Source organism: Anser brachyrhynchus (genome assembly GCF_964034855.1).
Source record: "Anser brachyrhynchus genome assembly, chromosome: 6".
In the NCBI taxonomy this organism is placed as follows: Eukaryota; Metazoa; Chordata; class Aves; order Anseriformes; family Anatidae; genus Anser; species Anser brachyrhynchus.
This window is the reverse complement of record NC_137700.1, coordinates 43,920,361-43,935,873: the sequence shown is the minus strand read 5'-3', so window position 1 is coordinate 43,935,873 and position 15,513 is coordinate 43,920,361. Positions and strand designations below refer to the sequence as shown.

The window sequence follows — 15,513 nt, the reverse complement described above, 5'->3', positions numbered from 1 at the left end:
GCCAGCTCGTGTCCCACTAGCTGGCAAGCATCTACTAAAGCAGAAACTTTTTACATTTAGAATAATGAAAATCTTGTTACGCTAACTTAAGGCAATTCTCCGCTGTTAAATTTAATTTCCCATCAATAAATCTAATTATCTAATTCAGTTCCTGATTCTTAATAAAAATGGTTTCCTATGCCATTATAGACACAATCTCTAATATCTGAGAATCAATGGGATTACGAACTGTGTAAAAACAATTTCTGCAAACAGATGGATTTCACATGCAGATGGAAAAACACAAAAACGTGTTAGTGGCTATGCCAGCTTCAAATGTCTATCATTTTGAAAAAGAAACAAAAAATTACTGTAGTATTTGGTTTTTTTTCCTCTTGCCACTCTGAGGAGCAAGCAAAATATATGATGTGCTCTCTTGAATTTGACGAGGCTTAGTGTGTTCCTTTTCAGTAACTGAACTATCTTAAATATATCCCAATCAGAAAAATTAGGAGTGTCACTGAGGTTATTTGACACTGCAAACACTGGAAGCCTGTCTCTTGAATGGGAAAATTACTGTTATAACTGTCCATGCAGATTTTGACTGACCCACTTCACCACAGTTCTGACAGCTAGGAGATGATTTTTCAGAACACATTTGTATGCCAAAATGCTACTGAAGAAAAAGCAAAGTGTATGTTTCCTATCGCCCTATACGAGCATGCCGAGCAGCACAGTGGGGCTGTTCTGCCCCGGCTTCCAGCGAGGTGATGCTCTGCTGGCCCGCGCAGCTCGATGCCACCCAAAGAGGGGGAAAGAAAGGTTCCTCCCTTGGCCAAAATCTGCTCTCTGTGTCCCATTTACACGGCTCTCCAGAGTACTGAAGTTAATGTTTCAGGAACTGATTTTGAACATCAGTTCGGAAACTGCTCAAAACTTCAGGAAAACGGTGACTGAACGGACTTAAATCAGAAATAAGCTAAAAAAGTGTCACTGTCAGCGAGCGGCTGCCACTTACAAGCCACACCACTCATTAACAGAAGAGTAGGAGACAAAAAAATGGAATCAAAGGAGACCTTAGCAAACTTAAAGAAAAGACGCAAAGAGAAAATTGTACAGAGCACAGTGCACAACCGAAACACAGCTGGTGTGTAGCTTTTAATTGTTTGTAAAGGAAACTAATCCCCATGTACGTGGGAGGTGGGACAGCTTTAATTTTCAAGTCATTTACGAAGTATTTTGTTCAGAGGTACTTTTTAGGCGAAAGCACTTCTCTGTTTGTTTGGGAGTTGTTTTTTGATTGTTTCCTAATATTATTTTAGCTGTGGGAAGCATCATTATCGCCCGCCTGCCACTTTTAGCTTTGTCTTTCCTCCTCCTGCAACAAGGCCAGCTGCAGGACGCAGCGCAGGACGCGCAGCACCACACAGCAGCAGGCGCAGGGACACCCACAGTGTGCCCCATCCATCGTGCCCCAAGGCTCAGACCGCAGTCACGTTAAGCTTCCCACGTTCCTCAGTCTTCCTATTAGATTCCCAATTCCATGCCCTGGAAATGCATTTCCTACCCAAGCAAAAGTATTAGCATTTGCTCCTTCCTCGTCTTAGAGAGACTGGTCCTGAAGATGGGACTGCAGGGGAATGACAGCAGCGAGGGGAAAGCACAAACGCACATTTTACCACTCAGATTCTGAAGGGAACCTCCTCCTCGTTACAGAGGTAAAGCCACTCTGCACAAACGTGCTTCCCCTCCCCTGCTCCCGGTCCCTGGAGAAACCTCCCAGGTTTTCACTTGGAAAATCAAATTCCCACAGTGGGGGCTCCAGACCTGGCTTCACGCACAGCCCAGTTCCCCAGTAAAAATTACCAAAAACATAACAGGAAGTTCGAAAAACAATGCTGCAGTCCCTCTCAGGAAGGCTCAGGAATGCAGAAAATCTGTTTTACGCCTAAATACTCTGAGCACCTGGGATCAATTTCTATAGAAGAATGGGGAGGGAGAGACAAGAGCAAATATCAAGGGCAGATGATCTTGTAGGGTTCTTTTCTAAATCTAGTTGGGCTATCGATGGCACTTTCTCCTTTCATTGCTGTGGTGACCCCTAGAATAAATGAGTTATATAAGAGAGCAGGTGAATTTTTCTGGAATGATTTCTGAAATCCCATTGAGTAATTTGAATATCAGCAGCACACCTACAAACACGCAGGAGTTAAGATCTTGCCATGTTGTATGATACAGATTATAAATGTATTTTACAGAGTGAGAGCCACAAAATTCCTTAAATTCCTTGGGCAAAAGTCCTGTAACCCAGAGGAGGGGAACAAACTGCAATTCCTTTCTGGTTCAAAGGGACCCGTTCAAAGCTGACGATGCCCAGAGCGAGCCATTCCCCAGGCAGCAGAGATTACCGAGATGCTGCCCTGACATCTCTCCTGTTTGCTTCACAAGGCCTCACACTACATATGAATATGTATATGAAGTACTAACTTGCTCTCTCTGGACAGAAAAGAAAGTTCAAATAATTATTCATTTGTGATCACTCTCCAATTAATTTAAAGGGTATCCGGATAACCCTCAGTGTCCTATTGACTAGGATTAGTGGAGAGTACGGTGAAAAACAGGAGGAGTGAACACCTGCATAAGAATGACCTCGCTGACGTTCGGAGAGGGAAAAATCTCCCTCACAGACCTGCAGCCGTCAAAGGGAACATGGAGAAGGCTGGGGAAGGCCACAACCTCCACCGGGGCCACCAGAATTTTTCCTGAAGTCATTCATCAAGGGAGGTTTGGAGAAAAACTAAGTAGGAATGGTTAAATAGGACGGAACACGGTAACAACAAAGGCGCTCCAGATATTACACCGACATGTGTTAAGCTGGACCACACAGGCTAGGGTGCTTTAGCTGGGAAACAAAACGATCTACGAGGAGCTCAACGGAGGGCTACAGAGCCCAGGTGCCTCCAGGAGTAGGGGCAGAGGGACCAGGGCTTCACGGCCACCAGCAGGGCTGTGCTCAGAGAGGTGCTGAGCCCCCGCAGCAGCAGCGAAGCACGTAAAGCTGGGACAAAGCTCCTGCCCGAGCGGCGGATCCCAGTGCCTCGTGGCGGGCCTGCGGGGAAGCAGCCGGTGTGCGCAGGGAGGATTTCGTTGTCACTGGCGGCGTGGCACCAGGCGTGATCTTAAATTAATAAGCATTTACCGAGCTAATAAGAAGTTTTCGGTCAGACAGGCATCCCCTTTCATCTTACCTTCACTCATCCTTGGTACAGCGAGAAAAAAAAATAGCGATTTGCTGGAGCACGTGTACATCAATTGCTGGGTTTGTGTTGCCTCAAGTCCAATCATGTCATCTCCATGCAAAAGCCTTCCTTGACAAGTCGCTAATTTACCCTACACCTCACTCCTTTTATCTTCTGCTGGCATGACAGGAGATTGTTTATTTTGCAAAAGGGGCTGTTTTTCATGGGAAAGTTGATGGACTTTTTTTCTTTTCTCCCTTTTCTGTATTTTATTTCCCAAAATTCATGCTACGGGCAACCAGGAAGTCTATCTGAACCACGGCAGATTCACTCAGGGCGTCAGGTAGCCTCTGCCCAGCAGACCAGTACAAGTATTTAATTAAGGCAATTCAGTCATTATACCTTTTTTTTTTTTTCTCAACTGTAAGTTGTCTGATCAATGCATTTTATTGTATAACACTTAATAAGAATGCAGATGTAACTGCAAATGAAGTAAATGACTTTTTTTTTCCCCCTCAAGTACAGCCACGCCAGGGAATATTGATACTACTGTAGAAACATTGCTCTTTGAATTTTCTTCCTCTATATACATTTCTTACTCGTATCACTCCAGATGTGGTTAGTATTATCCCAGAAATGTAAACGTCTGCTCATTTGATTTGGCTTCATCAGTTCTGCTACAACTAGTTAACCTGATTGTAGGGAACGTCTGCTCAGAACTGACAGATCAGGCAAAGCACAAGCCTGTGAGCTCAGCAGCCCGAAGCACGCCTTTAGCAAAAGCATCTCTGTGAAGTGACTGACATTAAATGACATTATACGGTAAAAACCCCATGGCAGACTACATGACTAGCCATCATAAGGACTTTTTAATTTAAAAATAGCTAAACCAATATGTATCCCAAAGATATGTATTTAGCAGGGAAAATATTCTCCGCTCAGAAGGATTGGTATAGTACTTAGTTTATGGTCTAATATACACAAAGAAAAGAAACATTCACGGTTATTTGGGCTCATGAGTTCTCCTTCCAATGAACTGTGCACTTTCCAGCAGTCCCTGCTGGGCTGACAAGTAAAAACCTAATAGCATGGGTAGTAAGGGTACTAGAGGGACCCAACAGTAAAGGTACATGTGTAGCAGAAATACTTTCTCCTTCCCACAAACAAAAACCAGGAGTTGCCAGCGCCAGTCCTGAGAACACTTCCCAGAGCTGTGCTCCAGCCTGAACCAAGGCCCCTTTGGGAAAAGACCGTGAAACTTCCATCCGTATTTTCAGAACAAAAGTTTCAGTTAAAGTAAATGTATATCCCAGTCAGCTCCAGGAGTTACACGTATCTAACTTGCTAGCCTCAAGAAGTTAATAAACCAGGGTGCCACCATAATGCCTCTGTAATGAGAATCGTGGAAAAAGCAAAGGGCACCATCCTCCCCACAAACCTGTGGTAACTCATGTGAAGTCCTAAAGAGTAAAACAGAAAAGTTGCAGCTCTTTTTTTGTTTGTTTGTCTTGTGGTTTTCTTTTTTTTGTTTTTTTTTTGTTTGTTTTTAGTGTTTAACTGGGCATTAACATTTGAACTTCTTTTTCTTCTTTATGCAGCATTTCACCACTGCTGTTTTGTTTCTTCTAAACAAAGAAAAGTCCAGCTGCAGTTTGGGAACGAGCCAGGTTACTTCAGGGCTGCTCCTGGATACTGCAAGAATATCTGTGCAACTGCTTAAATGTTCAGAATCTGCCGGTTCCACGACTTGAATACAAATAAATACCACAGGGAAAAAAGAAAAGAAAAGAAAAAAAAAACAAGAGTAACAAATGCCTTCTCCAATAGCTTCTGCAGTTTTCAGAGGCTCTCCAAGAGCTTATGTAGTCCTGTAAGCATTCCAAACATTCCTGGTATTTATCATAATACAGCAGACTGGTATTTCATCCCACCTCATTTTCTCTCTATGACCTCAGAAAGGTATGAGAAAGCCCTCACAAAACTGCCTCAAGAGAATATCTGCTCAGAAGCATCAATCAGAACAGTTCATACCTATTTATGATAGCTGTTTTGAATCATATCCCATGTAAAAATATATATATATACTTCAGCATGCTTGACCTTACATGTCTTCAGCTGATGTCTTATATAAATAATGTCAACACATGGAATCTGCAAAATTCATGTTCTCTTCCACTGGTTCCCTCATCCAGCATCCAGTTCCCAGAATTCAAATCTCATTATCTGTGGATATTTTATCACAGCAAGGGCCAGCAAAACAGCGCAATTAGGTCCAAAGCCTATGAGTGCAGCATATAGAAGACAAAGGCATCTGATTTACTATTACAGCCTTACAAATGTTTTTCGCTGCAACCTTGGCAGACGAATTGAGGACTGAACCCAAGATCTCCAGCAGGGCTGTAGGAATAATTGATTTTTCAGTTCAGTAGCCAAACTGGAAAAGAAAATTGTTTACAATGACCCAAAATGTTTTTAGCTGTTTTTCTCATTACAATGAAGCATCGGGTGAGGACGTGCTGCTTCTCCTTCGCCCAGCAGCCTGGCCACGAGGATTTTCAGCCAACACACAGGTAGCCTGTATTGAACTCTGAGTCCTCTCTCTGCCCACCCCCAGAAGAAGGGCTCTCACCATGATTCTGTAACACATTTGGAAGGAAGTTGCTCTCGTTTTCTCAGTGCTCCAGTTTCCATGGACTACTTCCCCACCCATGAGAAGAGAACCGGGTGCCCCCCCCCCAACACACGAGATCTGTCCCAGCCACCGGGTGATTGCGTTGTGCTTGGCACTCAAGTGCTCTGCATCAGGTGAATCATGAACAGTAGGGCTGTCTGCCCCGGCCGAACACATGCAATGGTTGGGATGTTTCCCTGAGGGCGGAGGAACGGTTTCAAATCCCCTTACACTGAACGTCTCTTTCCCGAATTAAAACTCAGATTTCTATTGTCTGGGACCGAGGTCAGCAATGGACGCCTGCAGAGAGCTGTATGAACAGGGAAAGCACGTACTTTGTACTTGTATATCTCTAAAACATCCTTGTAGACACCAGCAACTGCCTAACACTCTTTCTTTCTTATTTAGTAGTCTCTGATGGGTACTTATTCCAGTCTTAACTATGTCTGTGTGCGTCAGTTATTTGCAAACTTACCATTAGCCACCAACCACAAGGGCAGCCTTCCTTCCCTGGACTTTGATGTAGCCACTAAAAAGAAAAGCAAATCAAAACCTTTCAAAATTTGACTAAAATTTCTGATTACTTCCAGGTAACCAACAGTGACATTTTTCAGCTTTTGGAAAACCAGACAGCACACTTAGCTTAAATTGTACCTGTGCAGCTGGAGCTGCAGCAGACCCAGCTCTTCAGGGGGTTGGTCCAGACGGGAATTCTGTTTGCAGTCACCAGCCAGTCCCTGGCACACGTGCGAGCACCAGCTTCCCAGGAACTATCACAGAGGCTGCCATCAGAGCAGAGCAAGGATGTTTGGCAGGCAGGCAGGCTGGTAAAAACCAGAACGAAGGTGCCATTAACAGGGAACGGCTTTTTCTTGCTGCACTCAGATATGCTGACGTCAACAGCTGAAGTGCCTGCTCTTCCTTGGGTCTTAGTCACATCGTTCAACTGAATATAGCGAAAGATTAGTAAAAACTACAGAATAAAATTATCTGTTTTGAATTAGAAACACTAAAGATGTAAATTCTTCCTTATAATATATTTGTTGAGAAATATAATTACCTAAGAAATAGAAATGTTTTGCAAAATGTTGGAATATGCTCATTCAACTATTTCCTTAAAGTAATTGGGTTAGAAATCCCTAGTTTCCTTTTATAAACAAAGTCATAAAATACCTTAAAAATCTTGCAGGAAATTCAAGAAAATTTATGCAACAAGGTATGAAAAAGTAAATCTCTGTTATGGTCATAGATACGTCCCAAACACGTGTATTTTAATTAATCCCATTAATTTTTACAGGATTACTTGCTTGTATAAACTCAAAAGAAAGCAGCTTTCTGAACAGAAACAAAATTTTGAGCTTCAAAGTATGCCTTTCATAATAACACTGAAAAATACAAAACATTTATTGCTGCATGGAAAGCTTGATTTGTTTTTCTCATATATATTTTCACAGCAGTGTCAGCAACTGATAACATTATGTACACTAGGCAAGTACTACGCTATGCAGGACATGAAATAATTATTCATTTTATTGTAGGCTTATTGAGATAGCTACATTTGAGCTTGAAGTTAATATGACAATCACGGAAACAGTATTTTAAGCTTTTATAACTTTAATATAATAGTTCCTTCCATTTGTATATCTAAGATAATAGTAGGCTCCAAATATTTAAAAATAAAAATAAAAAAAAAACCTCACTTCTGGCACTGAATTATACTAGGAGCAGAAAAAAAAAAAAAAACAATGTGTATTCCTTAATTTTTCTTATAATGAAATTCTTATCCTTTACTTTTAAAGCTTAGTTTAAACTAAGATTTATTAGTCCCTTAACATTAATTACATTAATCATATCTGAAAGCATTCACCATCCTCTAGGTTCCTGCGTTACCTTACACAGAGACATTCGGCTCCAAAGCAAAACATTGACTCCAATATGGCCATTCACTAAACCAGGGTCATCTGAAAGCCTGGATGCTTCCTCAAGCTCAATGTCATTCCAAAGGGTACTGCCCAAAGGCCCCTCATTTTTAGAAGGTAATATACGAGGTTATAGGAAGTATTTCCATGTGTTGTTGTACCTTGCAGGTCAGGTTTTCTAAATGCTATGGTTTCTCCTCTTAGTTAGACATGCCATTGCATCTGAATATTTATCAGCACTCAAGAGTTTAAGAACAATTAACACATCCTAAAGGAACAACGGGTATTTAGTTTCTTGTGTTCTCCTCATTTTTAATTTTTTCTCACATTTACTAGGCTCAGTGCACTCATTAACATTCATTTCAACCTGATTAGCAAATACTCCAGAATTTTTGGTCAATCAAATAATTACTTGTACTTCATAAATATGTTTTCACAGATACAGAGGTTTTAACGATTACACCCTGCCACTAGATAAAAGAAGATTGTCCCAAGTAGGAAAGTGTAAGAGTTTAGTTAAAGTGTGTTGCAAGATATTTGTGTGTTTTAAAAATAGTCTTCCTTTCTTTTGGTTCAACGGACGCCATAAAGAAATTCAGGACTTAGACTGAAGGCTCAATTTTTTCTTCAGTGCCATATTGACAAGAATACACATGCACAACCTCACACAGCACAGTTTAGTTAACTAGACTTTAACATCTCGGTAGTTTGTGCATGCTGTGATAAGCATGTGCTATATCTGTAACGCATAAAATTACTTCTGTGTAGGGGTTCAAATTATCAAATGAATTCATTGCATCTTCTTCCTAAAAATAACACCAATCACGGCACAATCATTATACGTCCAGCCGAACGAATCCTTTTTCAAGTTTTTTTTCCATGCTGCCTCCAAAACCCATATATTACAATCTAAAAAAAATTCTAATAGACAACATGCTATGAAACCAAGACTGCTATTTAAAACAACTATGAGTAGGTTTTACGAATATATATATGTATATATATATACGCACACATACATGCTTGTAAAAAAGCTAACAACAAAAAAAGGCAAATGCTTTGCATTTGTTTTTTCTTGGTAAATACGCTTCCCAGCACTACAAATACTGATAACAAACTACATCTCCCGGTGTAACGAAAGAGAAACGTGTTCAAAGCTGCAGGAAAGTGGCAGCATCATGTATCAGGAAAAACATCTAACAGCACGGGTAACAACAACTACCTGGCCTGTCATCTGTAATTAGGCACTGGGAATCATAGTACATGTTATTCTTTGCACCAAAGTGTGTACACTGTTTTTCTTGTTGAACAACAACAACAACAACAAAAATCCCACCACTCGTGCGGTTTACCCCTCATCAAGCAGCAGAGCTGTTTCTAGGGAGCAGACGGAGCGGGGGCATTGCTGCCGCTGGCCGCGGGGCTCGTGCTGCGCTCGGACGCTGGCACTGACTGCAGCTGGCCCAGGCCTGGGCAGCAGAGAGGGGCCCGAGCGCTGAGCCCCCACGAGCAGCAGCACGGCGCAGCGTGCGACCTGGGCTGGGAACGGACTCACGGGCCAGGCAGGTGCTGGACCTGCTCCTGGGGAACAGCTTTCAGGGCAATCAGACTGCCGTGTACACTTTAAACCTCAGCAATCTCTGCGGGCTGCTCGGATCCTGTAGGATTATTTGGCAATCCCTCGGTATTTCTCTATTTCTGCAACGCGAACATCACAAGGGCATGAGGAGGAAGGGTGGAGAAACGCAGCCAGAGCTGCCCCTGCACCCAGCCAGCCTGCAAAAGGCACCCCCGCGACATCAGGCACAAATCAACACCAGGTCTGGGTGTGCAAAGAGCACCAGGCCAGGCATCAGCACTGAATATCGAACCTGCAGCAGTGCAACAAGATACCAGAAATGTACCGGAGAAGCTTTTTCACGTCCAGACATCAGCTCTGAGACATGCCACCGCCGCCAGCCTGGCTCCCCTGAGGGAAGGAAGAAGGCTGCCTGCAAACAGTGAGGGAAAAAATACTGTTCCTTCAGCCTGCAAGGGAATCTGCATTTCCAACAAAGATTTTTTTCTAGTCCTCCTTAAAGACAAAGTTTGAGTTATTTGAAGATGGGTATATACAACCTCTACAGCAGCTATATTGCAGCAACAAAAGCTGAGACTAATTTTGGGACGGCTCAAGAAAGCTGAAATGTGTTTTAATGAAGAAACCAGTCTCTTCCCTTCAGGGCACTACTTGGCAGAGACCAAAAACCCACAGATAACAGATGGTCAGCAATTTCATAATAACCTGGCAGGCCTGACACTACCTACTGGGACAGGATCTGTGGCAGAAAGATAAAAATGGCACTGCATAATGATGGGAGAGGGCTGAACGTTCACAGACGCTTACGGAGCGACTAATTAGGTCTTACACTATCAAAACACTTGAAAGTGAAGTCTTTTTGGACCCTAGGCATACAGGCAGACCTACACAAACAAACAAAGATGATTTAAGCATGTACCAGAAATTATTCAGACCTCACAGATTTGACAGCAGTAGGGACCAACAGCATAAGCAGCATAAATAATATTCATATAAGGCTCGTTACAAAGCTAAAATAAAGCCAGGCATTCCTAATAATATGGCAGATTTTTAAAAGAATGCACCAGTTTCTTCGCCTTTTAAGATAAGAAGCCAGAAATAACTGCCTGGCCATAAATGCAGAAAGCAATGGTGAAAAGAAGGAAAGGCAAGGTAAGCAAGCTGGGAAGCATACAAAACAGGAAGAAAGTAGACAAAGCAGCCAAACTGGAGTTAAAATAATGTCAGGACTGGGACAGTAATAAGTGCTATCAATTTTGCAGAAGGCAAAATAAATTTCCTTGCCCTAGCAGCTTAATTTTCTTCAGAAGCCTGAAAGCGAGCAAGGCTGGGCGAGAGGCCATTCACCATGCACTCCCACCGCACCGAGCCGGGCAGTGCAGCAGCAGCTGGGCTCCTTTGGGTGTCTCTGATTATATTTGGCTGCTCACCATGACCGCTGCATCATGCACAGCATGGATACTTTTTTTTTGCCCCAAACTGAGACTTTCTCACATGTTCTGCATGGTGTCATATTTCTCATCTCGAGCCCTTGGCAATCCTAGCCTTTGAGAGTTGTTGTTGTTGTTTAAATTTTTCCATGGGGTACAGCACAGAGAGACCTTGTGCATTAACATCTCAGCCAGAGCCAGGAAAGGTAGGGGCAGCTCTGATCCTGCCAGGCTCAGTGTCTGGGCAGGCACAGTTATCAAGAAGTTTTTAGCTAACAGTTAACAAGACATTTCAAGCCAAGCCCCCTCTGAGTTGATAGCTGTTGCCCCATCTGACTTTCCTGGGCTGCTTTGGGTGCCAGCCCCCACCACAGATGTCCCGAGCAGCTGGGCGCTGTACCAGACCCTTGCCCACAGCCCCCAGCTCCCATGGAGGCGCTGCCACTGGTGTGGGAGCGAGTACGGGAGAGCTGAGAAACAAGCAACATCGGCAGACATGAATTAAATAACTGCGTGATGCAGTTTGAGAGTCCAAAACCACTCTCTGCAAAGTGGTGCTTAAATCACAGCCCTGCATCCTAGCAGCCGGGCTCGCCTCTGCTGGGGAGCTGCCTCTCCTCCTCCGTAATATAACAGACTAATGGCGAGAGCAGTTGCACAGAAGAGGGACAATAAAATAAAGCTGAGCCAACACTGAAGAAGAAATGTAATATTTATGAGACTACAGAGAGAGAAGATGGGAGCCTGGCTCCATACCAAGTTAGCATAGGACACAGGGGTCTGGATGCCAGGGTGCTCCCCTCAAGGTGGGGCAGGAGGCTGAGAGCCACAGCCTGAGGACAAGACTGTGCCCACCTCTCCTGTTTGCACGGCAAGTGCTCTCAGCACTGGGCTGATGCAGAACAGTAACATCACATGCCCACGTATTTGTATATTTTATACACATATACAAGTTACATATGGGTATAATTAAAGAAAAAATGTAAAAATATATTAATAAAATTCTATTATATATATACACATATAAAAATTACATACTGCTTGGAATGAAGTGGATGATCGTTGTGCTGCTGGTGTATGGTGAATCCAGCACAGCAGGCATCGGGGCTCAGCCCCAGATATGGAAACTTCCCAAGTCCTTCCCCTCGATGCCTGATGAAGGACTTGCTCCAGCACACAGCAGGAGCCCTGGGCACAGCTGGCAGCAGACGCGAAACCCTCAGGAACTGAGAAGTGGCACAGGGACTGGGAGCCTCCAGCTCGGTACGTGCAGGAAGAGCAAACAGCACTTGCATGGCTCTGGCTGCTCCCTCACGCTTCCAAAGTGCGTTGTTGTAGCATTTAAGCGCCCAAAGCTCCTTTTCTTGGCACTTTCTTTTTCTTCTCCAGAAAATCATTGCTTCTCACAGCCTGCATAAGAACAAAGAAAACAAGGCTAAACTGAAACTCAAGTTTTTTCCTCCCCTGGCCAATTAAAAAATAGTTGGAAAACAAAGTTTCAGTCCTACTGGACCTCAGCATTGGAGGGTTCGTTTCTTCACCTGTGAGGTTGGGCCTCAGAAATTGATTGAGAATCCCAAACTCCTACATTCAGCTTTACTCTTAGCCCTAAAAACAATTGCTCCTCTCCCTTTTCTGTTCTTTGCCCAAGGCTCCTAAAACATCGTGTGGGGATTTGGGAGCCCCATTTGAAACAAATTGTTTTAATTAAAATAGTAATTTTCAGCCCCAAGAGATGTAAACTATTAAAGAGTTGCCAGGAGGGAGATACACTAATGGAGAGCAATGAGCAATTATAGGCAATCTGCTGCAGGTTCTCGGAGAAAAACACAGGGAAGCAGCGCAGCCACTTGCTGCCTGCCTATTTATCACTGCCGACAGCATTTAACGGCATACAGGTTTTCCTTCAATAAAGGCTCAGCAAGTGCACTTCATTTTCTTATGTGTCATCAAGTCATTTTGATATAAGAGGGGAGATCAGCAAGGGAAATGGAAGGAACAAATCTCCTTTCTCTTAAACAGCTCTTCAGCACCTGAAACAATAGGTGTGCAGGGCTTGCGGGAGGCAAACACTGATGGGTTTGGTCATGTTGGTGAGCTCAGTCTCAGACAACCCTGTTGTCTCCCAGACGCTTCCTGACATTGCAAGAATATTCTTTTGGGACACACACGTTTTAAGGACCAATTAGAAACCTCAATCAAGATTATGTTTCAAATTTCAAAGGTAATGCTCAGGTGCATCCCCAGGAAGGTAAATGAGAGCAAAGGAAGAGGCGCTTTGTGGTTAAAATACTTTTTTTTTCCTTCCCAAATTACAACGTGGAAGAAAAAAAATATATATATATATATATATACATACACACACATATATAAACAACGCTCGCCAAGGCGATTGGCCCTGGTGCAGATGCGTGCTGCAGCAGAGCTGGGGACCGAGGCAGGCAGGGCTTTGTTCCTAGCACCGAGGCCCCTCAAGGCAGCCAAGGGAGCCATCAGGCCCCAGCAGCCCTCGTGAGGGAGGCTGAGGAGGTGCGAGTGGAGCCAGGAGTGTCCCTTCCACGGCTGTACAAAGGCAGCCCCTGGGGAGTGCGGCAACCAGGACATGGCGCCTCAGTCAGAACATGGCGCCTCAGTCAGGACACGGCCCACTCAGACAGGGCAGAGCTTCCCTCCCTGCTCAGAACAGCTCGTCTACTGGCTGCCTACCTATAGCTAAACCGCCATGGCCTGCACAAGGCAGAAAGCTCTTTCTCTAGAAAGTCCGCGGCGACCCAGACCGACTGGCTGCTCAGAAATGCGGCAGTTCAGGTCTCTGGTCACAGGGAGTGCCTGAGCCTGTTGCTGCCATCTGAGGGTGGCAGAGACACCGCGTGCGTGAGGTGCGAGCAGGGGGATGGCCTGATCAGCCTGGCGGCAGAGCTCCAGGTGAAACAGGGGTCTTTTTAGAAATAACCGTATTTGTGGAAGTTTCAAATCTCTAAGCGTAAATGTGGGGTTTCACCACACACAGACAGATGTCCGCAGGTATACTTTCTCCTATAGGTAGATACATGCATGCATGTATGCCCTGACCCACCTCACAATTCCGGAATTTTATAGATTTACCATATTCAGCTAGTTTGAAGAAAAGCATCTTACTTTAGAAGCCAGGAAATCAAGTTTCCACTTTTAGATGTCTTAATCTCTCCTGAAATAATCCAGGACAACCTATAGCGGGAATCAGAGTAAAAATAAGTGAAAAATAATTTTTGATATGTGGATTTTTAGTGTAGGAAACAACTCGGTTTAATAGCAAAAAAGAAAACATATTAGCAAGCTTCCTGAAAACAGCTTTTCAAAAGAAAAACTCCACCTTTTTTACTGAAAATAACATGTTTTTCTACTCAGGAACCACAGAGCATCTGCCTCCGCCACCCACAGACACCACAGAGGAACACGTTACTCCGAGGATTTATTCATGTCAGCGCGGTGACCTACTAGAGATAGCATTGAGATGAAAAGTATTATTCTTTTTTATAATTCCCTTCTTGCTTGATTCATACCTCATTAAATCAAGAGGAACGTTAACCATACATTGGAATGTGTTGCATGAGTCCCTTTATTTTATTTTTCTGAAATGCAGGCATTTTTTATTAACAATGCGTCATTTGATTCTATTAGGTAAATAAACACCAGCAGATGACACAGTATGCACCTGTGGCTATACTGTAATAATTAAATAATATTAAATAGAAATATGAAAGAATTGCTGAAGAAATCGAGACTCTTAAAAGAATTCCAGTGAAGGATGTTCAAACAGACATTCCAGAAGGGCAAATAGATAAATTAGATTTTCCCTTAGCAATCTCTGTGACAACTGGAGAATACTAAATACAGAGCATAAGGGACGCGTTGCAGCAAAATGTTTTGACTTATTTTTAATTTAAATGTAGTTATATAGATGAAGAGCCTGGAGGCATCAACCATTGCCAATCAAAGCTTACATAAGGAGTAAGTCTTATACTGAAATCACCACTGCCCGGAATTGCTTAAGTCATCTGAGGATAAATTTTTTCACTGTAGACATATACGAAGTCTTTTTATTTTTTCTTACTCTCTCCCCCCCCTTTTTTTTTGGAGGGGGGGGGGGGTGGTATTTTCAACAAACATATCTCTTTGGCAAAAAAAAAAAATCCTTTGAAGCAGTCCAAATATCTTTTGAAGTTATAATAGAGAAGTAATTTTGTATTCATATACCCATTTTACCTCCCCTTTCCTAAAAAAAGGACATATAGCTTAGTGAAAAATTTATATAATGAAACAGGCTGACTCATCTCATGACATCAGAAGCATTCAAGCAAACAAAATTCCTCTAAAGTGAAAGTGTATGCATCTTTTTTGTAAGTCAAAGACACTGAACTGAAATACCGGAAAATCAAGTTTAATTATTTCAGATTAAGTGCTACAATCTGTAAATCAGAATACCACAACGTACATAATAACGTGCATGATGCATTAATGGCCTGGTAAATAAATGATGGCTTTAAAGAGCCGTCCTCACTTAGCAACCTAATAGATTTATTAAAACTACGTTCATGTTTCTTTGCAAAGTCACAAAGGCTATTAAAAACTCATGGAAGTGCCACACAACGCATTAGTAGCACAATTTTAAAACTCTTCTTTGCCTCTCTCCAGTTCTATAAATGTATTTCTCTCC

The 15,513-nt window shown here is 43.0% G+C and overlaps 1 long non-coding RNA gene across 5 annotated transcripts in view; it reads right to left on the bottom strand.

Moving 5' to 3' along the window:
- Positions 1-15,513, bottom strand: part of LOC308197353 — a 55,417-nt gene that overhangs the window by 28,570 nt on the left and 11,334 nt on the right. For 3 of the 5 annotated variants that reach the window (XR_013952848.1, XR_013952849.1, XR_013952850.1), the window contains 4 exons: positions 13,956-14,024; positions 11,856-12,227; positions 6,544-6,713; positions 6,365-6,418 (listed from right to left, as the gene is read on the bottom strand). This is a non-coding gene — a long non-coding RNA (uncharacterized lncRNA). Of the gene's footprint in view, positions 1-6,364; positions 6,419-6,543; positions 6,714-11,855; positions 12,228-12,358; positions 13,470-13,955; positions 14,025-15,513 lie in introns of those variants that run through there. The other 2 variants (XR_013952852.1, XR_013952851.1) reach the window with 2 other exon arrangements.